Raw genomic sequence first — 27,340 nt, 5'->3', positions numbered from 1 at the left:
TCCTTTTGTAAAAATGTTACATGAAAGTAGTTTATTTGCCGTAATGGAGGCAAGGTGGAGTGAAGTGGAAGCGCTCCTCAGTTTCTCTGCAGTTCCCCAGCAGCCGGATACCAGAGCAGCTCAGTAGACTGCCTGTAACAAGAGGTGCAGCCCTAAGCTCCCAGTTGGCATCCATACATGGTCCAGTCATGTACCAGGTTTGAAAAAAGTATCTAAATCTAGCGACATTGTGCTAAGTTGGCAACCCTGCAGGTTGTAAACACCCTGCTAATACAACTTGTTTGCACCAGAAACTCCAACTCACTGACGAGGCATTTCACTGATCAGTGGCGGAAATATCAGCCCCCTTCCAAACTGATTGAAGCCCTTTAGCCCATTGAGACCTGTGTGATCTACTCCAAATAAACATATTTAACTTTCTATTCATTCTATTCTCTACCATTTAATAATAATATTTGTTTCTGCAGCATTTGGCTTAAGACTTTACACAAACCTCTGGTGCAGTTGTCTGACTTTGATAAAACACTTTATTTAGACTGCATTTATAGTAGAGGTGAATGCGTTCACCCTAAGAAATGGGATGGTGCCGTCCCTGCAGATGGCTTCTGAAGTCCAGCTTCATAGGAGAAAGAAAAGGAGCCAAACACAATGACCCATAGAGAACAGCCCTGCCAGTGTACCGAACACCAGCTATGATAAGAAACTCAGACTACTTCACCTGTCAATTTTTTCAACAAAGCGTTTTGGATAATGTTATATTAAACGTTAAGAGTCTTCACTTAAATGATTCAAACTCAAAATAGTCAGACTTTTAACTTTTAAACCCACTACTGTGTATACACCTCAGACGTACAGTAACCCTCCTGCCTGTTTGGTATGATAAATAAAGTCTCAGGTACAGTAGTTACACCAAACCATGTACTGTATGTACAAAGAAAGCCACTTTCTTGCTTCACTCACTCTCTCTCTCACACACACACACACACACACGCACAAACCCCCTCGGATAATACATAGCAACATCTGGACTAGGCATTGAAGGACACATGTGTCAGCTTCCATAATCACCAATTTCATTTTCTCTGCTGCTTCAGCCTGTGAGGAGAGCAGTGTGATGGGCTAAGGCCAGGTTATTATCCTGCCCCCCCGCCCCCCCTCCCACACTCCTGTGTGCTTATCATTGGGATGAGTGGTATTCTGAGAGGAACTGCGTGTACGTGTATGTGTATGTGTATGTGCATGAGCGTGTTTGTGTGTGTGTGGTAGTCCCTCTGTGTAGGCGGTCTTGTTAGATGTAAGGAAAGGTAATCCATAAAGTCTATCTCTCTCCAGGTTACACTTTTCTCATCCTTTGTTTTTCCAGCCCTCCTCCACCTCCTCTTCCTCTCTGTCTGCAGTTTCTTTGGTTACTGGTGAAATGGCTTATCTGAGAGTATGTCATGGCCTAGTGGACCAAACATTCACTCCAAGAACATGGAGGAGAGGCCAGCAGAATGCAATGAGGCTTGAACCATGTTTGCACTGTACTGTATACAGTACAAGTCCCTACAGCTGGTTACAATCGACTATCGATCCACACCCACACACACACTGACATATGCTGTAAAAGCTGTGTGCTAGACACTTTTTTTTCATACAGAAACGCTGGCCATGTTTCTCTGTCAAAAGTGAAACAAATGAAATCAGTTTTGATCACTTATGAAGGATGTCATCTCTTGCTGCATGCTCAAAGATGAGGTCAAACGACATCATTCTGTTTTTCATGCTCTGCATCATCCCTCAACTGTCCACACATCTTTGAAAATCTTCTTTGAAGTCTTAACTCTGGGTTGATTATGCTATTCAACCTGTCCAATCCATGCACCTGACCAGTCTTGCACCTTTTTCCTTCTCCACTTTCAAGCGCTGCTATTGATCTCTTTTGTCCAGCTCACATTTAACTCTGCCATTAGCAGAGTAATTTTGGCTCTTGTTTTGACAGGCGTGCTAAAAACAAGCCATGGCTAATATGTGCTGACTAGCTCAGTGATTGCTTCAGAATGCAGACCACCCCACCCTAACCAAAGCCCAATCATGATACCAAACATGTCATGGACAAGCACTAGAAGAAGACAAATCAACTAATTGGTGAAATATGAATGAATATGTTATTGATTTCCACAACAAACCAAAGAGAGAAGGAGAAGATAGAGAAAAAGACCATGTAGAGTGAAAAAGGTTTATAGATCACACCTCACCTCTTTGACCTTTGCCCAAACAGTTTGTATGTGCTGGTATTTGACACATATTTATAAGCCACGATGAAAGATGACGATTGTGAACTACCTTTCTACCATCCTCATTAGTTCTGTCACCAAACGGGCAATAAATCTGAACAGCCTGTTAAACCATTATGTGACAATAATGATAATAATAAGAGTCAAATCCAAACAAATCAAAGTAAAATGTAAATGAAATTAAAAAGACATCACACAATAAAATATTTTTTATATACATGTGCAAGTGAGATAAAACTGGGACCTCTGTAAGTTTAAGGCCCAGTCTCCTTTGGACAACCAGCAATGCTCTACCAGAGGATCTCATTTTCAGATAGGGGGATAAATGCTCAGAAATAAAAGGAGATGCCATCCCAAGCCCAGCCTTAAAAGCAATTCAAAATTTTTTGAAATCAATCCTAAAATAAATAGATAACTAGCGTAGAGATGCCTGAGTGATATGAACGCATCTTTTGTACTGAGTTAGGAACCGAGCTGCAGCAGTCCCTACAGTAAACTCCTCCTTTGTCCAGGTGAATTTCCATGATATGTTAAAAACAGGAGAGTTTGATGAATGGCTGTGTGCTTCTATGATGACCTAAGGAAACATCTACACCACCCACACCGTCCCTGTTATATTCAGACCGGAGCAGTTAGCTGACATGTCTGGCCTTATCCTTTCCAAGGGAGCGCACTTGAAGTGTCCTCTCAGTCACCTGCCTTTATCATACACAAGCATTTGTACTCCTACATACAAGCCATTTGTGAATAAATTAGCGAGCGCATACTTTGAGTTGAACCTGGTTCAACTTCTTCTGCAATTGGATAAAACTGCTTTGGTAATGTAAAATGTGCCAGGGGACACTCTGGTTAATGTCACTGTGATTCCACTGTGATGTGATCGCAGCTGTCACCGTTTACCTTGTGATCATTGTGACAACAGGTGAAATGAAATGTATTAATACTGGTGCATTCATGGGTCTGTAGCCCCTTAGAGCTGTAGCTGGTTAAGGTGGAACTAGATTTGACTACTTTATATACAGTTTGGATTTTGAGTCCAGTGGTTCTCAATATAGGGGTTGGGCCCCTCTAAAGGGTCACACAATCGATGCCAGGGGCCGTGAGAAAAAGCAAGAAGACAAATTGTTGTCTGTATTGTTTTTGTTTTCGGGTTGTCTGTCCATCCCATTCTGGTGTACGCAATATATCAGTGACTCCTCAAGGGAATTTCTTCAAATTTGGGACAAATGTCCACTTGGACTCAAGGATGAAGTGATTCAATTTTGGTTGTCAAAAGTCAAAGGTCACTGTGATCTCACAAAACACATCTTTAGCCTCTTGAATGTGATATCGCAGTAATGCGTTGAGGGAATTTCTTCAAATTTGGGACAAAAATTCACTCAGACTCAAAGATGAACTAATTAGATTTTGGTAGTTAAAGGTCAAAGGTTAAAGTCACAGTGACTTCACAAAACACATTTTTGGCCACACACTAATTATGACACATTTTAACATATAGGTCTAATGGATAAAACGATGATGAAGAAATAACATTTTATATCCAAAAGGTCAAAGTTCAATTTCACTGTGACATCATAATGTTACTCAAAAACACTTCTGGCCATTATTCAACACTGTAACTCAGAAAAAGGAGGTTGTGACCATATTTCTTCTGCTTCACTCGGTCTGCATATGCATTTAACAAGACAGTAATTCTAGTTTTTTTTTTGGCACTTTTCTCTACCCTTTTTTCTTTTATTGTGAACTACAGCTGTCGGATAAATGTACTAGTGGTAGCATAACGTGACATTTAATAGAAATGCCAAACTAAGATACAAGAAATAAAATACATGCTTGAGTAAATGTGCTCAGTTACTTCTTACCCTCAGTTACTTCTGATCACTGAGTGGTGTCACTGTTGGACGATACTATGAAATGTGAATATAGGATACAGGTTTTGCTCACAGTTGATACTATGTTTGACATCTGTTCTTCTGATATGGTCACTATGATTTCCTCATGGGTGCTCACAGTGGCCTGCAGGTGCCCAAGTTCTCAAGCACTCACAGGCAATAGGGAAAAAAACATTCAGGCACTCAAATGTGCACCTGTGCAAGGCTGTTTGTGGGTCAGTAACTGGAGAAACAGTAATGCAATACTTGCTTCTTTTTGCAAAACTATAGTTTTCATTGGAGCAAGCATTATCCCTCTGTGTTTCCAAAAGAAATGATTTTTTGTCCATTTTCTGGCAAATTGCAACTAACAAAGACGAAAAGATTAAACGTCACATTAGGTTTGTACCTTCCCATGATGCCTTAAATTACCACGGCCACAGTTTCAAGCCCTTAGCCTTGACAATGAGTGAAATTGAATTGTCTTTTCTTTTCTCGCCTGTCAGATGAAAATGAAGCCAACCTATAATATTCTCAGGAGGGCCGCCACATCGGTAATGTCGCAAATTTGTTCAATATCAGAGCCAATGAGGAAAAAGAGGAAACAGATATGTAAGAAAAGAGGAGGCAGGTCCCCTGTGAGATGCAAACTAATTTCAGGGTGATGGCTGTCACAGTTGCACATTAGCTGCTGCAGCCAGGAAAAAAATTACTATAATTATATGAAATTCATCTGTCTTTTGAGAAAGTGCAAGTGCAGTTTCTATTAAGGGAAAAATACTGTAGTATGTACTGTACTGTAGTATTAGTATCACCAATACCCTCTGCAACAGCACTTGGTATCAAAAATTGGATAAATAAAAAATGGTGGCGTGTGGATAGTGGACTACACTTTGTCACAAATGCCAAAGATCGTACTCATCTTTGTTGGCTGTATGACACAGTGGGTTGGACCTCCCTTCAGTCGAAAAGAAATAGCCATCTCATGTTATTCATTTATAAAGGTCGACTGTTGAAGCTTCCAAATTACCTCACATCTCTTTTCTCATTTAAATCTAATATTTACAGTACATGATCCAGTAGATACTTCACCTTAGGGACTATATTTTACACCCAGGGCAAGTGTGTAGGCTACTTTTGGGCCGATGCAGTTGTAATTTTCCCGTTCAGCACCCATGTTGTTTAAATAACAAACACACTTGTGCCCATGTGTGCGCCCAAGGGCATATTGGTCTTAAAATGAGGTGTGGTCAGGTGCATCGCTATCTTGAGGCAGCGGAAAGTCAAAGTTTAAGGGCGCATTGTCCTGAGAGTAATGTATCTATAACAGCAATCCAGTCCAATGCAATCCAATCCAGTCTAATCCAATCCAATCCAAACAGCAATACAAGCCCACCTGACTTTTAAAGGGAATAAGAGATGGCTCTCTGGTTGGTTTATTATATGTTATGCCCAAAATCCCATGAATAATTAAGACACTAAGTTCAACCCTTTTGAACTATGAGCCTGGCGCAGTGAATGTATTTCCACTGTTAAAATAGTGTTAAAAGTGATATGGACACACCCTGAATGCACTTGCACTTCACATCATATGCTTTAGACTGTTAAAACCCTCATGTCCACTCTAATGTTGGCAGATCTGGTTTAGGTGCTTTGCAATGTTGAAACAAACTGCTCTCAAACTAGAGTCTTACTTTTCCCTTGGAGATTTTAAAGCTTTATTAACTGATGGTTTGTTATTTTTATAATTCTAAATTGTTTGTCTTAGTTTCTTGTCTTGTATAATTGTGCTTTGTTGATTATGTTCTAGTAATTGTTTCTTATTCTCAGGTCTCTCTTGGAAAAGAGATTTTATTCTCAGTCAGACTCCCTGATTCAATAAAGATTAAATAAAACTTTAAAAAGAAACAATAAAACAAAAAGAAAATACAGTGTAGAAATGCAATGATAACAGTAATTACATTTGTACTTTTATTATAAAGTTGTAAAACTGTTTCTCAGTGTCTGTGACTGCTTAATGTTTTTCTCTTCTGACATCTCAACAGCATGTGAATGCACCACAAACGCAGATATTTCAAGTGAATCCACACATTCACAGGCAAAGCAAACAACAATGTTAGTTTGACAAAAATAAATCCAGGCATGATGCTTGCTTAATTAGCTCTAAGGCAATATTTTATAGTGAAAGACATTTTAATTGAACCTAAGTGATGCTGGAGCCTCTGCTGCCAGAAGCATGACTGAATGCTGAAGATGTGAGGTACATCCAAATAACTATCATTTAAAGATAAGGATTCATTTCAAAATTGGCAGTTCTATTATTGACAGTTATTACTTTCTAATAATATAAAAGATTTAAAATTACATTAGATTCTTCTGAGTGTTTATGTCTGCAAAGCAGGTGAGTCTCAGACGGGAGGTAAAAAAGAGGAGCACTGGACAGAGAGAGAGAGAGAAAGAGAGAGAGAGAGAGACTTGTATAACATACAGTTTTCCTTCACATTGGCTGTGGTGTACCATATGAGCCCATATCAGCCAAAAAATCTGTTAAAGCAGGTTTAAATAGATAGTTTGGGTTATTCTACACAGGGTTATGTGAGGTACTTCTACATAGTCAGTGTGTTACCTGCAGTACCTGTAGATTGCTACACCCCACTGCTTTATGCAGTGCCGCCTAGTAGTAATACTTTAGTTCAATGGTTTAGAAAATATAGTTCCAAAGGAAAGGGCTGTTTGACAGCAAGTAAAAGCGGTTAAACAATATTCAAAATAAAGTGTACATTTTAACTGGTATTGGCTTTTTTCAGTGGGTTTTCATTTAAGTGGGTTAAACCCATTTCTGCGGGAGTTCATCGCTTAGTTTCTGTGCCACACTCCTGGCTTCTTCTCTAATCTCAGAGGGTGACAATCCAAATCTACTGCAGGTAATAAACCAACTGTAGATAACTACCTCACAGTGATGAGCTGTATGTCAGAATACCTGATGTCCTGTGGCTTGCAAAATTGGCATACCTGGCTGGTGTTTTCAGCAGCCTCAACTCTTTGAATTTAGCACTGTAAGGAAAAACCATCACTATCTTCAATGTCCAGGACAAAGTCAAAGCTGCACGCCTCAAGATGAAACTGTGGTGTGCCCTTCTTGACCGCCATAGAGTGGATAGTTTCTCAGTGCTCTTAGTTTTTCTACTGGATGGCAACACAAGGAACACCTGCAAGACCTTCACTCACAGCTGGGAAGATACTTCCCAGAATTAGACGCAGGCTTTGAGTGGATCCAAAATCCATTTGGGAACCAAACACACATCAGAAAAATCAGCCTTGTGGACATCACCTCAGAAGGGACACTGAAGCCAACTTTCTGGGAGAAATGTTTGAGACTTTGAGTCCACATCTCCTCCCTAGTCAGGAAACTGCTTAAAGCAGTTACAGGCACTGTCACATTTATACACGTATACAGTGTGAAGGGTGGGCACGGTCAGATAGGAATAATTGAAATGCTCTAAATATAAGGGCAGTGTTCATGTTATACCCACGTTTATTCCAACCCACTGCATCTGCTGCACATCACAGTAATGAAGCCCCCACCGCCCCCGTACTAGTTACCAGTCTCACCTCTGGCCTCCAGGAGATTTGCAGCTATTTCCTTCCTAATCCACATTCCACACAGTCGTCCATCTCATTGCAAATGCTGAACGTTGTTGCGCCTGTCTAACATAAATACACAACTGCTCAGGCACGGAAACACACACGGACAGACACACCATTGTGAAGACACTCACTGCACCCACTGAAAAACACTGACAAAAGTATGGGAGTCATTACTGTAACCTCATTTTATTTTACAGTGCACTAATCAGCAGTTGGCAGAGTACAAAAATGCAAGTTCATTTGAATATTTTTAGAAGTACGTATACTTTGAGAAACTGAGGTGAATAGACGTCGAGAGCAGTTGTTCAAGGTTGGTGTTGTTGTTAGTGTTTCTGCAGCAGTTGTTTTCAGATGCAGATTTTTTTTTTATTGCAGCAAGAGAATATCATTTTCTCATCTAGAGTCAGGTCCTTTTTTACATAATAGACACAAATCTCATCTGCAGTAATCACCCACCAGCAGCACTCCTGAGGAGGTGAACAAGGCAGTCACTATGACAACCTTCAGGCCCTGCCAGGGTGCGCCGTGTAATGGTCTTACATTTGGTGATGCAAAATTTGTTTCAAAGTGACAGACTCTTGAAGAGCACCAACTTTTACAAAAGAGAAGCTCTTTATTTGCTGAGGGGTGAGGGAGATTGCCAAGCGGAGCACTGACTAATCTGCTGACTTCCTATAAATTAAACAATCAAACTCTCTTTTTATCCTGTTGCAGCTCAACTGGTGGGTTGCCAATTTCATCGTGTGTGTTTTAAGTTTTTGTCTGCCTGCACCTGTTTGATAGTTTTACGGCCCAGAATTAATCTGCCTGACCCGGGTTTGTTTTGATGTAGATTTGGTGGCACGGTGCAAACTCAGTTTCCATTTTGGCATGAAACGTGGTCCGCATTTGTTCTTGCTGAATGTGTGGCTTTAGTTGCCAAAGGCGTACATAATGTATAAAGATCTATTCAAAATCACATTTCAGTCAGTCAGCCAACTCACATGGAACAGATTACAGTGCGAATGCAGAGTCTGTACAAAGTTGATATTCGGCACCTGGGCTCTCACCTTGTCGCTCCCCACAAGGATAAAAAAGCTCAGCGCAGCAGAGACCCGGCTGTGATGATAATAACCCACACCTCCACTTTCTTTTGTGTACTTTTGGTCCACATTTACTCATTTGGGAGACACTTTTATCCAAAATGATTAAAAGTGAGGAACAACACTACAGCTTCAGTGTAGGAGAGTTTTTCTGGGTTGGGTTAGGTCACTTAGTTCAACTTAAAAGATGCAAAAATGCTATAACATACGATCATATTTTACATAATTATGTGTTTCTTTCCTTGCACCAACAGTCTGGGGAAGTGTCTTTTCTGTTTCAACATGACAATGCTCCTCGCACAAAATGGCATCCATAAATGGTTTTGGAGTTCTGGAATCTTTTTGAACATGGGTTTCAAAATCTCATAAAGTCTTCCCAGAATATTGTTCAGATGACTTCTGGTACCCTCATATGGACACCAGCCACCATGTGAACATGCCCCTGCTCATACAACAAGGGTAATTTGGTAGCAAGTGAAGTGAGATGGATAAATCTACACTTTGCAAACCACATGATACAGAATCACAGATTAACACACATCAGCTGATAATTATTCTTTTACACATATTAACATAAAAACATTCAAGGTTGGGAGCAGACAGTCGCCTCTTACCAAATGTTATGTAGCATGACAAGCAGATGACCATCAGTACATGTATCTATATAAGATTAGCCGCAGCATGAACCATGAAACGGGCTCAACAATTTAATTACAACTGATACGAAAGTTTCGCTGAATGATTTATGTGGAGAAGTTGTGGTTGTGTGTCAGAAGCCCATTTGGGTTTCACATTTTGCCCCGAGCCAAAAGGAAACCCCAAAAACAACAGCGACAAATACATATACTGTTATACTATTATTTCTTTTTTACTTCCCTTTCCAACCATCCCCCAAGGAAGACCCTGTTGTGGTCAAAACAGGTCAGTGTTTTTTCCTTTTTTTGGGGATATTTTGTTACTTATTTAACCATTTCAACTTCAAGAGCACCTTGCATTCACCAGGAGATTTCCAACGCCTTAACTGTGAGCACTTAGTATTTCTCTTTGCAGTTTTTGTGATACTATTTATATAAATAGTATATATAAATCAACAGCATCATAACACATGCCAAACTTCCACCACAAGAAAATTATATCAGCCACTACAACAACTGAAATAGTGCACCTAGCCAAGCAGATAGCAGCAGCAGAACAGCAGAAACCAGCATTCAGCAAGCACCATGCCATGGTCCACTGTACTGTACAAGCACAGCTGCAGAACAGCAATTAAACAGTCAGCAGTGTTGGCAGACTCGTACAGCAGCTCACTGCACTGACTAAACAGAGCCACAGCATCATGCGCGTGTTTATAGCACAAACAGCTTTTTCTTACCTTGGTGAAGTGGAGCAGGCCCCTGAGGAGTAACAGCAGGTCGTACACCTTGGAGCTGAGCCACCTCCTCCGGAAGACTCCAGAGTCACAGAAGGGACGACCGGAGCAGCAGCGAGGACCGAGGCACACGCGGTTACCTGCATGGCGCTGTCTTGAGGCAGCAGTAACAGGTGTTTTCAGGTGAGCAGTGCAACACCTGGTGTGGTCAAGTGAGCAGAGGATTGACGGGTTAAATACACTGCCCTGATGTTTATTTATTAAGTTGTCATGATTACAGTTTGTAAATGCAGTCACCCCAATATTCCCCAATGTATATGTGTGTGTGTGTTTAAACTATTATACTTACTAATAAACAATAAAAAGTAGAAGTAAAAAGATGTATGTAAAATATACTGTTCAACACTGTCACTCTAAGCACTGATAATGTACCTTTGACAGTCTCATATATATATATATATATTTATATATATATAGATACGCACACTGTCATACTACACTGACCAGGCATAAGCCAGTGGCTGCCTGGAAGGTAAAACATCAACCTAGAAATGTCTGGTCAGCATCGATGCAGAGTAAATGTAGTATGTAGTTAATGAGCTAAAACATGCAAAATTACTGGCATGGTCCATTTTCTTATCATTTTATTGGCACGTATATTTTCAAAAATGATCCAGCCGACATTTTCAACTGAATGACTATGTTTTGGAATTGGACTCTTGCACACTGGTACTTTCAGATGCTTTGTTTTGATTGAAAAGGGGCCTCTAAGTGCCTTTTAGAGCCACATAAAAAGACAGGCCTGTCAGCTTATAAATTCCTTCCATCTTCTGAATCAGCCCAATATTTACACAGTGTGAAAAAGGCCCTCGCAGTCACAAAGTTTATCCAGCTCCTCACCTCTCCACAGTCTCTCCCCATCAGTCATCACAGCTGTCAGCGCCACATCCAGATACATAATGAACGCGGGATCCGTTCTGCCACCTCTCCATCCACCTCGCCATCCGCCATCTCTTAATCAGGAAGGAACCTGTGGAGGCGTAATGTAGACATAAGTCTTTTTCTAAACGCGGCACGCAGGCTGACAGGGGAGGTCGCCTTTCCCTTCAATCAAAGGAAGTCGACACACATGAGGGACACACAGTGACACATGTGCATGAAAACACACACATTTGCCAGCCTCCTCCTGAGAAGCTTATATTTATGCAAATGGAAATACATATGAGAAGACACATTTAATGTCTCATGCCTCTCTGTCATGGCACAGTTGATTGGGAAAGCTAATTGAGGTTGCACCAGTTTTCTTCATATACCTTAAAATAAAGGTATATATATATATATATATATATATATATATACATGGTATATATGGTATATTAAAATAAAATGCTGTGCAGCTGCACCTTCCCAATTTTTGAGCTCAGAAACCCATATGAGAGAGAAACTGCTGCTTAGGGTCAGAGCGGGAATTTTCAGAGGTGATACTGAGGCTTCGTCTTCTGCCTTCAGTTTGTGTATATGCTACATTCATGCTGTATATCAAACACTGTGTAGCGGCCCTTACTGTGTGATGGGGATTTCTGTCAGATGGTAAGATTGTCCTAGTTTTCAACCAAGTTTGAACACATTTGTGAAATATGACCCGACTTGCAGCCATTACATATTTTATATGTGTGGAATTGCTAAAATTAGCAATGAATAAAATAACCAATCAAACGTCAGCACTGGGGAAGTCCCGCTTGTGAAGTTATTAAACTTCCTGCATGGCCGACTACTGCAGCTGCTTAACTCACCAGAGTGATATCTAACTCCATTAGGGGTTGTGTCTGCCCCTGTTTACCTAATGGGCTTCTTCTTCTTCTTTTTCACCACCTGTCTGTTATTCTTCACCCTATCCCTCTGTCTCCTTGTGTCCCTGAGGATGTGATTAGAAGTGTCTGCAGTCCCGGTGGGAAATCACCCATGTTGCTGCTGGTATGTCAGTAGTGACAGATTTGGCCCAGCACTCACGAGCTGCTAAATTACTCCGCAGAGCTGACCGGGTCCAAGGAAAAAGCAAGATGAACAAGGAGGAGGGAAGGGAGATAGATAAGAAGACACGAGTAAATGGAGAAGGGAGGGGAGGCTGATGTGTGGAAAGAGGTGACCGCTCATGAGGAATGGAGTACTAGAAGAATGTGGAAATGAAAAAGGAGGAAAGGCAAAGGGATAACAAAAGAAGAGAGGGAGACTGAGAAGGAGGGAAAGATGGGGATAATTAAATGCTGAGAGCCAGAGGGAGAAAGAGGAAGAAGCGTTAAAAAAAAGAAGTGGAAAAGGGAACAGAACAAGGGCAAAATGGGATGGAGGGACTGAGCAGAGGAGTTTGTCATTAATCACCTTTGGACATGCTGATAGATAATCATGTTGATTTCAGAGAGAATCTGTCATCAGGTAATATTAGGGCTTTGTACAAGGATTCATTTTGTACCATTTAAATGGAGTCAGCCTCATAACCTCTGAGTTACAATCATCATTCATCATGTTGCTGTAGTGTGATCTATAGTAAAAGGTCATGGAGCTGATTCATTACCTGTCACCTATGATGGGAGAATGTCTCATACTTAATAGATTTTAAGCAGAATATCCCTTTAACTCTTGACCTTTTAGGAGTTCCATAAGCATAAGAATATGCTCGCGCCACATATTCAAGCAGTGAGCAGGCTGCAACAGCATGTAATTAATAGAAACATGCAGCTTTTCTTGCCATCTGGCAGAAAAACAGGCACTTTAATTCCAGAGACAGCTTTTGGTGTTAAGGTATTCTGTGCCGTTGGCAATGAATGCACATACTGTACTGTAGTGGAAATTATACTGAAGATATTTGAGTCAATAAATGTGTCATGGTCTCCCTCTTTTATTATTGATGTGGCGTGGGATGGAAGATGGATTGGTCTCCATTCTGTTTTATATTCGTTTGTTCCCACCACCAAAAGCAATTTAAAATGCACAGCAGACAGTGGAGACGGTGGGAAAAGTCCCTGACTGACTGGGAAAGTCTGGTCACGGACAATGAGGCGCTGGGTCTCAGAGGCTCTTGACCTCTAACTGCTCCAAAGTTTTGATACTCAGAACAGTGAAGACTGTGGTTTACCAGGCAGCTCCCAGATGTAAAAATGTGTTGTGTTCATCCATATGTACGGTGGCCCTGAGAGGTCAATGCACTGCAACTTAAGAAAGCACAAGCAAATGGACAAAACACAAGAAAACTAGTTCAGCACCTTCACCAGTCTGGCAACACGTGAATCATTTAGGAAAGAGGCAGTGTGTTGAGCCTCAGGGCCACCGTACGTAGGGCTTTTTGTATCACCTGTATCTGTTGTAGGTGTGAGTGTGTGGTAGAGGATGTGTGTGTCTGTAGTCAAACACAGAGCAGTTGAAGTGTAGAGTTATGCATTAAATCTTCAGTTTTAGACATTGAAAGATAAAAATACGGCCCACTGTCGTTCGCTAAGCCCCACTCTGCATAGTTACTGTTAGGCCTGTCTGACCTTCTGCTCATGGTATATATGCAGTTCAGTCATAACAGGAGCAGTTTACATTTTAGTGAAAGGAGGACAAAAGCAGGTGTCACATTTTTAGCCAGTGACTCTTGATTTTGTGGAGTGATCAACAGTAGCTAGCTAGTTAATTAAGCTAAAGTTGGCTCAGTTAGTTGGTTGAAATTTATTTTTAATGTTCCTAGCTGACTCGTTTTAAAACGAGAATCCTTTAAAAGGGGTCCTCTTTGTGAGCTAGATGGCTTCATGCATCATATTCTACTTAAAGACTGAAGCCAAAGCTGCATGCCCCAGATAAAACAGTCTCATCTGTTGATGGTCCTTGTAGAAGACAGTAAGTTAGTTAATCCTATAATTACAAGTTTGATAAGGAAAAATATAAAATCAGCTTTAAACAAGCAAGACAGACAAGACAGAGGTTAGATTTATTATTTATGCTATGCTTTGTTCATATTTTCCAACTGTTTTGACAGAGAAAAGAGAAAAGGCTTTTAGGATGAGGTCTAGTGTATTTGGTGAATGTAACACAAGGATGCATTTTCATGATGATAATAACTGCTGGTGGACAGGGTAACATTAGCCTAAACTCTAATACAGAAACACCCAGGAGCAGCTTCTATATAGAGGGTAAATACTACACAGTGAATCTGGGCTTTTTGAAAAACATAACCTAATGTTACCCCACAAAATGTAGCTAGCAAATGAAATGCCCTGTCCTCCTGAGTAACAGTGGTTTGTTTATTACAGTAGACAGTAAGTTAAAAAGCTGGACATGTCAATGTTTGCAGCCCTTCATGCAGAGTATCATCCTGATTAGAGTCCCGGTCACATCACCTCAGCATGTGGAGAAACCCAAAGCTCAACAGGCCTGCAGTGCCTGGTTACTAGGGTTGTGAACGATAAACCGATGCGACCGGATATTCAGTTCAACAAGTGAGAGATACGGCTGCATCGGTAGCAGCCTCCTCAATCGATACGAATTATCAATGAATTCCTAGATGAATCAGTTATAGAGTCATGGATCGGGTATCACGAGACTTTGAATCGTTTGGCAGCATTAGCGTTACACACGCGCCAGGTCTCTAAAACAACGCGAGAGCTGAGGCTGCCCGCGAAACGCCGTAGCTGCCTAGCTGGTATTAGCATGAGTGATAAACAAGGGATGACACGGAAAATGGAGGAGGTGGAGAACGAAAGCGTCAGCCTGACCGAAGGTGATAATGCACCGAGAAAGATTTTCAACGCATCGGGGAAACAAAAATCCAAGGTGTGGACCGTTTTTGGGTTTTATAAGAAGGAAGGGAAGCTCGAACAAAGTTCGTTACTACTCTGTGCTACTTTTACCTCTGGAGTTCCCATCCAACGATTCAGCCAGACTTTTTTTTGGTCCATGTCTAAAAATAAATAAATTAATTTTTTGCCAGTGCCAGTCTTTTACATATTTAAAAAGAAACTATTGTACTATCACTTTCATAGACTTGGCTTCTTTATTATATAAAATATCTACAACAAATATTAACCATAGAATCGAATCGAATCGTTCATACGCTGTATGGAATCGATTCGAATCGGTCTGTAATAAAAGGATATCGTTTTTGAATCAAATCGTAACCTGTGTATCTAGATGCATATCGAATCGTTTATCACAGAGAGATGTGCAACCCTACTGGTTACAGTTGCTAAGCTGTGATTGGACAATCATGGAATTAGTTGTTGGAGGGGCTCACAAAATGGTCAGTTAGGGACCCAAATGACCCAGTGGCCGAAGAGACAGAACATGTTACTGTGACAGCCTGGTTCCAGTCTGGCTGTTGACTTTTGTCCCTTGTCAGCCTTATTTCTGCCCTCACATATTTCCTGTTAGTTCCCTAACTAAATGATCAGAGCAAAACAGTTCTCAAAACAGTTACAGGGTGTGGTCACAGTGTGATATCAAAAACCAGAAACGTAAAACCATTGAGAGAAAACAAATGAATCCTGGCAAATCAATGCCAAAACTATAAGGAGGATGCGTTTGAACGAACATGTTTCGACTGCGATTTAAAAAGACATTCAGTTATTCCTGTTCATATTTTGAATGGTAACTTGTCTCCTGGTGACTAGAGGTGTTTTCATGTAGGTACACTGTGTATAGTGCCGCTCACTGTGCTTTGATTCATTAAAATGGTTGCCTTCACAGACTTTGTTTCTGGCCTTTAACGACAAAGCTGTGCGTACTACTCTGTTATCTTATCACATGACTATTAATCTCAACGCCCAGGTGGATTCAACCTCCCCTGACAAATCACTTTGTTCCTTCACTGACAAATAACAGAGGAGCGCTGTCTGAAATTTCACACTCCCCTGGAACCGTTGTGTTTATTAAATGCTAAAGGAGCCCCCTCAGGTAAAATGATGAATAATTGTATCTCACTGATACATTGCAGATTTCTGCTTCCTCAGCTTGTCACTTTGAAAACTGTTTGCAGGGGCCCGCTGAGAGAGAGAGAGGCCTCAACCCGCGTTCATTCTTTCACTCACTCCTCTTCTCATATTGCCACTGACAAAGAGTAATGAGTGTCAAATGAGAAGATGATGCTTCAGGAGGGACATCGCTCCCATGTGGGTGTGGCTGAAACATGTGCTCCTGCATTTCAGACGGCGCACACACACACACACACACAGCCCTGATGAGAAAATTGAGAGCTGTGCATTTTCATCGATTCACTGCTTCCATAAAAGTTTAAATTTCATTTTAATCGAAAGTATAATTGTCTCATGCAATTGTGCTGTGTGTAAGTGCTGACTCAGCACACAAGACAAACAGTATGTCCTGTGATTTTATTAGCTCGGTTTTCACGTTTCTGTGTCAGCTGCCTCTTCATTTTAAATTTAACTGTAAACTGACCATTATATATTGCTGGATGAGTGAAATGTCTGTCTTAAAAAAGGCCTCCTGTAGTCCGTCTTCCTCCTCCACCTGCTTTCTAATTGCAGTGCTTTGTCTGAGCATTTTCCACAACTCAACAATGGACAAAACCACCAGGGAGCAACTAGGATCACAAAGACTTTTGTCCCATAGCAATATTATTGTACAGTGTACCAGTACTCAGAAGAATCATAAATCACCTCTTTTATGTCTTCAAATCTCTACTGAAATTAAAGAGCTTACTCTGCTTTATTGTGAAAAAAGCAAACCATAATGTTTATATTATCCCTGTCTGCTTTTTATTAAATGTTCACTCATTCAGTTTTTAAACCAGGGTCACCAGGGGCCCAGCATGATCATATCCCCACCCATTTGTTAAACTTTTGCTTTTTTTGGATACATTTTTATTTGCAGTGCATTTTAGGAATATCAGAAATGTCAGATTATTTGTCCATTATCATGTTTTCTCTCCCTCACACACATTTTCACAGGAAGAATTGTCTGTATCTATCAAAATGTGATAAAACCTGAATTGCTGGATCACATTAACAGAAACTGTTACTTCATACATCTGTATAATCTCAGTGAATGATGTTAAAGCAGATGGACTGATAGTGTCATAAACTAAAAGATGGTCACAGATGTAGTAAATCAAGTTGTTCCATCGTTAGTCAGCCATGAGACAGTTGGGAGACTGGCACAGCAGGTCCAACATTCAGTTATCAGCTTTTACAGATTGGATCAGTGGAAAAGTTTCACAGTGGACGTCACTTTCATGGCTCAGGTGTTCATTGTGGTCACTTTTTACACCTCAAATCCCACATGCCATTTATTTCATCCTTGGGCACTTTTTATATACAAATATGACTTGTGTGTTCAGATAGGAGCTGCAGCTCTTGGATTCTGGTTAAAATGCCAGTGGCCAAGGGGTGGCCCGGTAGTCGAGTGGTTAGGGCGCATACCATTTGGGCGCAAAGACGCTCTTAGCAGGCGGGCACCGGTTCGACTCCCGATCGGTCTGACTCTTTCCTGCATGTCATTCCCCTCTCTACCCCCTTTCCTGTCAGTCTCTACTGTACTATAATAAAGGCATAAAAGCCCAAAAAAATTATAACTTTAAAATGCCAGTCAGTTACAAACAATATGATTCTTTAAAGAAAGTTAGTTAGTTAGAGTCTGAACAATATTGAGACAGCATGAAGAGACTTCCTGTGAACTCAACATGGCACACTGTTGGATAATTATGAGCATGAGGACCATGTATGAAAGGAACAATTAACAGAGAGGTTTGATTGAGGTGCCATTTGGGATTTTAAATTAACCATAGGAGGCAAGAAATCAATGACAATTAGTGGCTCTTACTCTGGTTCCTGCACACTTTGTTTTACTACCACAATGTGGCAAAAGAATCTGATACAGACTGTTCCTTCTGCAGTGGACAGATCCATCATCAAACTCCTTTCCATGGAGTTAATTGACAGTTTAATAGCTCATAGATAGAGAAAGAACAGCACTGGAAAAGAGTGAGTCTGGGAAAACAAAATCTTAGCCTGATCTTGTTTAATAAGACAGATGAGCTTCCCTCTTCCTTCTAGGATACAACAAAGCATGAGCTCTAGACTTAACTGAAACGTGATTACATGACAGGCTCATGACTCTGAACTGGCTTTGGTGTGGCTTTATACTCAGTGACAGATCATAACCCAGTGATTACAGGCAAATCACAATGTAAAGCAAAGTGGGTTGGTTGCTGTAAAAACTCTGGACCCCTGGATCACTGCTGACTCTATATTTCTTATTTCCCCTGAGAGACTCTTAACTCTTCAAAAGAGGTATAAGTGAATCCAAAAAGAGAGACCGATGAGTGCAAAGAATGTAAGGGTGCTTAGAAAACACTGATTAGGCAAAACAGAAATTATGCACAGACACAACAGAAGGGGAGAATACTTCTTTTACATTACTCAGTTTTATCTATAAATATCTGGGACTAGGTAAAACACACCCTCCCCTTTCAATTTGACTTTTCCTCAGCATTTTATATTGTAGCAAAGAAACTGTCCTACTTCTATTTGGATTGTAAAACAAGACTATGTAACTTTAAGCAGAGGAAATACCATATTCTTCCTCCTTTAAAAGAAAAGTTGAATTCATAAGCAATAAAACACACCATTGCTCAATTTAATATAATTCTGCTGCTATAGCCTTACTTCATATGTTAAATCTGTTCACTTATGGTAATTTAGCAATAGCTTAGCTTTTTGCCTATAGGCAGTATTTAACTAAACTATTATTTAGCATTTAGGCCAGTGTCTGGTTCAAAAGTACTTTAGCTGACTAAGCTAACTTTCAGCACCAGAGCTGAAAGCAGCAGAGCAGTGAACAGAGGCAAGTTGTGCTGCCCTCCATTTGTATCATCCTTCTTTATTTCTGTTACAGTTAGTTTTGCAGCTGTTTAACAGTTTGCCTGCCATGTGGTATCCTGCATTGCTCTATTTACAATGATACAGCTTAAGAAAAAAAAAAAAAAGTGCAGTGATTGGACAGACAAAACAAGACCTGATGATGATGATTCGAATCATCAACATTTAAGGGGTAGCCCTACTCTGGGCTCCCAAATTATTTATCATTTTGCTAAAATGCAACAGTTTAAGATCAAAGGGGTTATTTGTAAGTTTCCTCTTGCAGAATATGGTTTCTTGCCGGGAGCATGTGGTGGTGATTGTTGTTTGACAAGAGCTTGGGCCATCGTTGCGTTTACAAGACACAAGGTTATAACTATAATAATTCGCCCTCTGAAGAGCACCACCTCTTTGGGCCAGAGGCTACAGTGACGAGACGGGCCAAGGCTAGCAACAGCAAAACTTACAAATAGCCCCTTTAAGCATCATCCTATTAACTGTCACCTGTAGCTGCAGTGGCTGCTGTCCAGCAAAAGTTACAGTCTTGGTTTATATACTCTTAGTCATTTGGCAGCCACTTTTATCCAAAGCGACATACAAGCAAGGGACATCACTACAGCTTCAGTGCAGTACTTGGTGTAAGTACTGAGTGGTACATCTATTTAATAAATACAAGGAGATCAGGTAAAGAAGTGCATCGAAAGTGCATAGTAAGTGCTAGTTAAGCATGTTAGGGTGTTTGAGGTGTTAGGAGAGGAGGTGCTCTCTTAAGAGATGAGTCTTCAAGAGATTCTTGAAGATAGAGAGGTACGCCCCTGGTCTGATAACATTCAGAAGCTTGTTCCACCATTGGGGAACCACAGACAAGGACACGGTATTGACAAGCTGACTTCAAGCAACAGGTGAGTGATGGTCTAAACCACTGACTGTATATGATCTTGACTCATGTCTCTACATTAAATGATGGTTTGTAAGATGCTTCTTAAAATTTCAAATGGTCCTTTTAGCCAAGTTATAGTTGTTGAATACGTATTCAAACAGGTCATCTGTGTATTTTAATGATTACAAAATAATTTGCCAGTAATGCCGCATCATTCTTTTGTTCATACTACAATAAGTGAGGTAGAGAACATCAGAAACTTTGGCTCAGCTACTGTCCAAAAAACATTGGATTATAATTATAGTGTGAAAGGGAAGAGGATGTTCCTCACTTTTATTTTTTTCTGTGGTGTTCTCGTGGTGTCATGTAACACTTTAAGTTTTTGCTGTTGTTCTCTGGATATAAATTGCAGTGCAATTATCCCACAGTACAGCATTAAGGGCTCTTCACATCACAGGATAATTCTGACTTGGGCTGTTATTTCTACATTGAGCATACTAAAGATAGATGCATAGATGTATCTACCATGGTTTGACAGTGTTTATGTGAAAACCTGCCAAAAAATGCAGCAGTCTAAATATGTCTTTGGAACAAAATGTGACTCCACTGAAGGCCCAAATGCTGCTAATATCATACTGGTACTTACACAAAGTGTTTGGTTTGGACATTGTGGACATCACAAGAGAGAGAGAGAGAGAGAGAGAGAGAGAGAGAGATTTTGTTTTGGGTGGGTGGGGGGGTGGGGGGTGAAGCATGAAAAGAGGTTCCCCTACAATTACTCCCCAAAGAGGCACTTATCAGTGTTTACTGCTTTTAGCACATGGCTCCTCACGGACTGTACAAAGACCAGCCTTTCTTCATGTGGTTGTTGCTGACCTGAAAGAAAGGGTTCAGCTGACATAGATTATGAGACACTTCACAAGGGTGATCTCTAAAAGGTTTTAATGATCAGTGGACTAACAGAAAACATAATGTGCTGGTTCTGGGGTAAATCATGACAAGGCTATAATTAAGACAACTAAAAGCACAGATTTCTGAGGCTGAAAGAAAACCAAACTGTGCACTTTTACATTTGCAACTTCAAACATCCCTTGATTGCAGAAAAGCATAATGTATGATATTTAAGAGCTCAAAACACACTTCCACATAATACATGTAAGTGGACTGAATCTGAATTTCTAGTATTTCTAAAGTAGTTTGGAATAATAATGACAGGCTAATTTATTTTCTTTAAAAAAAATACATCTTAGCTTCCATTGGACTTTGGTTACGGAAAATAAGAATGTTTTTTCACTGGCATAGCCACTGGAGCCTGTCCAAAGGCTTATGTCTGGGTAGCTACAATGGAGGAAAAATGAAATGGAAAAGGGCCTAAAGTTCTATTTACAACCCAAAAAGGTAAGCAGGCTAAGAAACGAAACTAAGTAACACGTGTAATCTGTCTGTGTATCGATCTCCACAGTTCCATTTAAGCACAATCACATTGTGGCACCTACACACAACAAACAGAGCTGTCCATGGTTCTGAAACAACAGCTAAGCTATTGCCACATTTATGTCGGCCAATAATTTAGTTGTTTTTGCTATTTTGACTTGAGTGATTGATGTCTATCTCTCTGAGCAGGTGACAAATTCAATCGAATAGGTTTCACTCTGGGAGGTCCCTGATCCCTGATCCTGATCTGGCACAAATTAAGCCCTGCTCATGTCCCCGTAATGCTTCCAACCTGCCAGGATATAACACAGTAGTGAATATACTGAAGTGTCCTTTAGCAAGACCATGACTCCGAACCACTTTTAAGGTTTCTTTTTTTTCCAGACACTCCAACCTCTAAAGTCTATGTGAAGAGAGAGAGCCACAAAAGACCCATCAATAACATGTCACTTCACAAACAATGTTCAAACCAACACTTTTATTCCAGCACTGGCTGGATGTGCTTCATAGCAGATAATATGGCCCCTCACGAGTGTACCTCTAACGATCTGGCTAATTAACCTGCTGTCTGTTCTTAAACAGAACTGCAGGTGTATGTTTATCTCTAAAGCCACTCTGGATCATTGTATTTGTGTCCTTTCATCTGTAGAAATAATAGTGAGAATAACGATCAAAGTGCCTGGTTCTATATTATGAGGATGTTTTTGTAAAACCCATTATATCCCTCTGTCCCTGAGGTTTCATTAGGCATAAAGACTCACATGCTGCTCTCCTTTTTCCTTCAGCCAAGCTGATTTAAAATTGAAAGAGCTTCTCATTTTCAATGAGAAACTGGCTACAGTATGCTTTGTTTTGCAAAGAGCCATTTACCCTGGGCTCAGACTTGAATCTGGACTGGTAATGGAATAATACCCTACTGCGCTGTAGCAACTGCTAATGATATAACTCAAAAATGGTGCCATAACTTATGAAAATGCGATGTAATGTCTTTTAAATGGCCCAGAAATTAAATTAAGCCCATTCATATTCAGTTAGTGTGAAAGGTTGTATTCTTAGCTTATTTTCCTCCGACTTTAAATGTTAGGAGTGTCCATGTTTCTGTCAGTGGTTTAAGATCTACTGAAACAAAGATTTTCTCTGGGATCCCACAAGGCTCAGTTCTTGGACCTTTGCTTTTGATTTGTATACATTTGTATACATAGCATATCTTCTGATTATCTTAGTCCTATAGGAAATCTGCTAAGTGATATCGGTGATTATTATATGTCAAGTTGCTTTCAAAACGTATCAAAAGTTAAGGGACTATCTCAAGCTGACTGAGAAGCTGGCTCATGCATTCATCTAATCCATGTTTGAAGATAACGGTAACACTCTTTGTGGGATCACCCAAGCAAACAGGAATGCTCCAGCTCATTCAGAATACAGCTGTCAGAGACCTCAGAGGCACAAGCAAAAACACACATAACCACATTACTTAAATTATTTCATTGGCTCCACGTGCAATACAGAATCCAAATTCTCCATATAATCTTTTTAATCAGGTGGTGATTTGCTAACTGTATCTGCAATGACATCCAGATCTGGTGAAGGTCTGTTTAGCTGAGATCTCTAAAAACTGTTCAGCACCTGCCTTCTCGAATCACTATTTCCCCTCTCTCTTTCATGACTTTCACTCCTCTGTCAACAGGAGTCAAGGCACAACAGAAAATTCGTCAGTCTGATAATGATCAGTGATCAACTCACAGAATGAAGGGAACTAATGCACACTGGAGGATATCTTTATAAATATATCATTTGGTTGGGAATTAGTATCCTGGAAGAATCTTTGCTGCTGCTCAATTTGTTTTGAATTGGAGTTCTTCATGAAAATTTAACTGTACAACCATTTCCAACAGTTAGTTTCTTGATGTTTCTCTGAATGACATGCTTGTATAGTGCACCATCAAGAAATATAGCAAGGTGTTTGCAGCAGGAAACAGTCTGATTTCCCCCCGGTCTGCATATCTGCACATGCAGACTGCTGCAGTCATTTATATATTAAATTAGTTAAAATGTAAATCCTGTGGGGAGAAAATATGCTGATTTGACTCTTAACTTTCACCCACTGAGATCTATTAAGATCGGAAAAATAAAAAGACATATAGCTGATTTAAACAAGACTCCAGTCAATCTTCTGTGATCTGTGCAATTATCGTAATGAACCAACTGTATAAAACTTTTTCACTAAGAGGAAAACTATAAAACTTGACCATGTAGCCAAGGGAAAAAAGACTAGGTATAAACTTATTATATGGCTGGACCATGTATGTGATCAACCCTCACCAACATGACCTGAGGGAGGAGGATACAGAGAAGACCAGAGAAGTGTAAACTCCTGGTGTCTGATGCCTGGTGATAATGATGTGCATGCCTGTTAAGCATAATGTACTTTTCTACCACTTTAATTGAATAAATTCAACAATATAATACAGTACACTGAGCCTCACTGTTATTACAACAAATAAACTATATTTCTTTCATGTAGCCTCCATTATCACTAAAGGAGGCAGAGGAATAAAAGCAGAAGAGAGCAGGAGAATGGGCGAGAGAGAGAAATGCCATCTGTAACTGCTGAACAAACTAAGAGATCTGAATAGTACGTAAGTAAGTAAAGTTTATCTATACAACACCTTTCACAGATAAAAAAAAAAAAAATCACAACTTGCTTTACATCATAAAAAAAGTACAAAAGTTTAAGACGAAGAAATAGGACAATAGAAAGCATGAGAAACACCTGCAACCAGGAGTGAAACAGTACACTTACTGCAGCACATCAGCACAGCAATAAAACCCCTGGTAAGAAATAAAGGCTAAAATCGTTACAGGAATTGTTAAATTTGTATTAACATGTAGTCACTTTAACAAGGCAGATGGGAGCAGATCAAAACAAGACATTGTGCTGAAATACTGATATGAGCAATTATACACATCAAACAGAGGGACTTATAAATAGACGCCTGCCTCTAATAAAGACCTGATACCTTATGCAGTAAATAAAATTCCCAGACACTATTCGGTGGTTGAAAACTGTTGGGGATCTGCTGTAAACGCCCCCCTGATGATGTAATAGAAAGCATTCACACCGAATCATTTTGAAAGACCAACAGCCAATAGGAAAAGTCCAACACTAGACTGACCAATGATGTAACTTCATCACTCACTCAACTCTCAATCAGTCAGTCAGTCACAAACATATACTGCACCCTACGAAAGGTGTGACAAAAACCTGCTGTGGCCCTCCTCTCTAGGCTAACACCTTTAAGCCTGTTGCACTGGCCCATCTCGGTCAGTGGCACCACAGCAGAAGAGAAAAAAAAGAGACAAAAAGTGATACAAGAGCAGAGCTGTGCTGCTCGAGGTACACTCTGGTGCACTCTTCACATCTCCATACAACTGATAACAGCTTTTGCAGTGTTGATATAAATTTTGGTTTTTGTTTTTTTTTTCAGTCAGAGCGTACAGAGTCAAAGCCACATGTTTGTGCTGTCTGAATAACATCCTGTAGGCTGCACCTCAGGGGTTTACGCCTCTGGCAGGTGTGACCATGCTCAGACAATTTTCACACCAGGAAGTGAGATGCATTTTATTGGCAGGAGGAGAGGGTGAACATTCTGTTTAACTTCTATTTTCCCACATGTATGTGTCACATGCTCCTTTGTGCCTCCCATTGTGCTCTGTGGAGTGGGTTGAAAAAATCTATGAATCTGTCAAGAAAACCAACAAAGTGGAGGCTCATGTGCTGCATGTCCACGTCTTCCTCAACCGACACAGTGTACAGACACATGAGGTTGTAATAAGGAAGAGGGTATAAATTGCTATTGATTTTAAAAAATATCAATTGACCCCCATGCGAAGTAAGGTTACATTGTTTGCTTGTAAACAAACAATTGTGTTTGTCCTTAAAGCTGCACTAATCAATTTTTTTCTAATAACAAAGGATCAAATGATTACTGTACTGTATGTTTAATGTGAGAGGAGTTATTGTGAGAAACCCACAGAGAATTACCACTAGATTCATCAGTTCTCCACAGCTTTAGAGTCTTTCAGTCTTTCACTCTCATCGGGCTCCTCAGGAAGCTGCTTTCATCAAGAAAAATGGCATACAGACAAAGTTAGCAACTGGATGGAGAAAAATAGAGCTAAAAGTAGAGTAAACATTAGCCTTGTGCTGGTGAAATGGACACAAACACGTCTCCAAATGAATGATTATGTTTCTTCATATGTGCAGGATGTGTGAATGAGCAACAGTTTGCCACATCAATTGATTGTAAAAGGTAATAATATATCAGTGTGTTTCTGATGCACCCAAATGGCAAAAGAAAACCAGTTATTCCAGCTTGGTGAATATATTTCCTGTCTCATACAATAACTGCCATGATTTTAGCCTTTTATAGCACATTAACACTAACAATTGTTGGAATGCACAGTACAGAGACGTCATGTCACTGTTTTTGTCCCTTTCATTTAGCAGACATGGTCACTGGCTAAACACCAGTCTTATGAACCAACACATCAGGCCCAGTGAGTAAAGGCTGATGGCAGAAGAGTTTCAAGAAAATTACAAGTATGAGCTAAATTAGCCCAACTGAGAACTCAATCATGATGGACAATACTTTTTTAAATCTGCTCTGTTGCCATCCACACAACACTTGTGCTTCACTGCTACTGAAATCTGTAGAAATGTTAATCATTTCACTCTCTACATGAGTGTGAATTCATGTTGAAATACAAATGCTGGTAGGTTCCAAGACAAACACAAAATAATCAATATTTTGTATAAAATCTTTTTCACCAGAACTCAACAACCACTAACTAGAGTTTTCTCAGAATAAATTTTTGTTTTGCTTTGTCAGACTGTTTCCAATCTCAACACTGTACTTCCTCACACAGCTATTATAGCATTGTTCAACTGTTAAAGTATAGTGGCAAAAATAAAAACTCCTCAGTCTTGCTTTCAATAAATATTCTCCATCGTCTGTATCAGAACAGTTGAATGTTGTAAACCTAGAGTTGGGCACAGACATGCAGGGACATACAGTACACTTGATTTGACATCTGTCACTCGATGCTGTGCTGCATTATGAATTGCCTCTCATGGTGTATTCTCAGACGGCTTTTCCACACCAGCCCTCTCCACCCGTCATCCAGGATATATTCTCCCCACCTGTATCATGTCATGACAGGCTGCGTGTCAGGCATTTAAAGCATGGGGCTCGAGTGACACGTGTGTCCAGATAAACTAAAGGCTGGGGCGGACCCTCGTATTAGACTTGTGGACAACAAATCTATATGATCCATGGCAGCGCAGCTCATCTTTCCTTAAAGCTGTGGGCATATTAAGTTGCAGAGCTGTTGTGGCCACTCTCCCAAGGTCAGTGTTGGTGGGGAGGGCAGCAGTGATGGAGGAGGGGGAGGCTCGAGGGAGTAAGAGGGCGAGAGCGAAGGAGAGGTAGAACAAAATGGAAATGTGATCGGGGCTTACAGAAATATTGTGTAACAAAAATATTTGTGTACCCGCTGCAGCACACACTTTGGCACAGCAGTAAACGCCTCATGTTTGTCGACCTTTCATTCCTCTCCCCTACACCCGCTCTCACAGGCACTTGTTTTGTTCTCTGCCCATTTCCTGTCCTTGACTCTGTGAGATGTCATCGTGTTTTCTGTCTCTGACAATATGGCAGTGGTTGGGCCGCTTGCATACAAAACCTACTGTACTTACACTACTTATGGATTATGTGAATGCAGAGCAGTATTACCAGGTGACACTTTTACCTTGAGTGTAGCACCTTTAAGGTCCTGCATAATGTCGGCATAAACAAAATACCAAGGCCTCCGTAATCTTTCTGCGCAGCAGAATAAACAAATCAAATGTACTGATTCCAGGCCTGATAGTGC

At 40.4% G+C, this 27,340-nt stretch overlaps 1 long non-coding RNA gene across 2 annotated transcripts in view; it reads right to left on the bottom strand.

The window, feature by feature from the left end:
* LOC139628630 (uncharacterized) overlaps nt 1-27,340 on the bottom strand; it is a 175,479-nt gene that overhangs the window by 16,190 nt on the left and 131,949 nt on the right. Inside the window, exons 3-4 of one of the 2 annotated variants that reach the window (XR_011692832.1) lie at nt 11,147-11,276; nt 10,250-10,445 (exon numbers count right to left, since the gene is read on the bottom strand). This is a non-coding gene — a long non-coding RNA (uncharacterized lncRNA). Of the gene's footprint in view, nt 1-1,556; nt 10,446-11,146; nt 11,277-27,340 lie in introns of those variants that run through there. The other variant, XR_011692831.1, reaches the window with a different exon arrangement.

Source organism: Trachinotus anak, unplaced genomic scaffold, assembly GCF_046630095.1.
Source record: "Trachinotus anak isolate AG129_WGS33_773 ecotype Australia unplaced genomic scaffold, CSIRO_AGI_Tana_v1 ptg000012l, whole genome shotgun sequence".
Taxonomy (NCBI): domain Eukaryota; kingdom Metazoa; phylum Chordata; class Actinopteri; order Carangiformes; family Carangidae; genus Trachinotus; species Trachinotus anak.
This window is presented reverse-complemented; position numbering and strand designations above follow the sequence as displayed.